The following is a 923-nucleotide window of genomic DNA, read 5'->3' as shown; positions in this document are numbered from 1 at the left end:
TGTGCACTGCAGGAGCAGCGTGGCTTCATGGATAAGGTGTTTGACTTCGGTGTAAACACTGATTTTATAAGAAAATTGTAGGTTTGAGTACTCCCGAATCCTGTTTAGCTGATCAGCTGAATGTGATTACCTCCCGAAAATTGCAGGGCTCTTTGTTAAAATGCAGTTTTTAATGCTGTTTGGTGTGTAGATTTCTCAGTGATCTTTGCAACGTTTCCAACAAAATAAAAATCACTAATTGATAGCAGAAAATTATTAGTGATTCCAATTCGAAAAATACGTTTGCGTCAATAATTGTAATAAAGGGCATGTGTGGGAATTCTGTTCAGTTTAGGCGTCAGTCATCTCGACAGCGAGCTGAGTAAAGCAAATAAAATATTCGCTGTAGATTCACTGCCAGCAGAGCTCGAACCTGCGTGGAGAAAACCCATTGGATTTCAAGTCCAACGCATTAACCACTCGGCCATCGCAGCTATACACGGCAACTATTTTATTAATCAATTGGTCGGTGGAAAATTTAAGACAATTGGCCGGCAAGCTTGCCCTGTTTTATTTCCCAGTCGATGTGAAAACTAAATCGTAGAATCATTGAATTTCACAGCAGAGCAGGAATCATTTCGGCCAGAACTGGAAGGATTTACATGTCGTAAAAATCTGAACAGACTAGGGAGTTTTTCTCAGCAAAATCCAAGGCAGATATTGTCTGTAATATTATGAAGGGATATGATAGCATCGACGTGCAGAAAATATTTGCTATTATGCAGCAGTTCAAAATTAGAGGTCAGAAATATAAGACAGACACCGATTACGTCAGTAGGAAATTCAAGAGTAACTTCTTTACCAAAGAATGATTAGAATGTGGAAGTTGCTACAACGAGCTGTAGTTCAGGCGAACAGAACAGAGTCATTAAAGAGGGAGCTAC

The 923-nt window shown here is 39.5% G+C and overlaps 1 non-coding gene across 1 annotated transcript; it reads right to left on the bottom strand.

The window, feature by feature from the left end:
- Positions 1 to 391: 391 nt before the first annotated feature.
- Positions 392 to 473, bottom strand: trnas-uga (transfer RNA serine (anticodon UGA)). Its single transcript has one exon. It is a non-coding gene; the product is annotated as a tRNA-Ser (tRNA).
- Between the last annotated feature and the right edge of the window lie 450 nt (positions 474 to 923).

The sequence above is a fragment of the Pristiophorus japonicus genome, unplaced genomic scaffold (genome assembly GCF_044704955.1).
Source record: "Pristiophorus japonicus isolate sPriJap1 unplaced genomic scaffold, sPriJap1.hap1 HAP1_SCAFFOLD_33, whole genome shotgun sequence".
NCBI classification, from domain to species: domain Eukaryota; kingdom Metazoa; phylum Chordata; class Chondrichthyes; family Pristiophoridae; genus Pristiophorus; species Pristiophorus japonicus.
The sequence above is the reverse complement of the archived record's forward strand: the minus strand, read 5'-3'. Positions and strand labels throughout refer to the sequence as shown.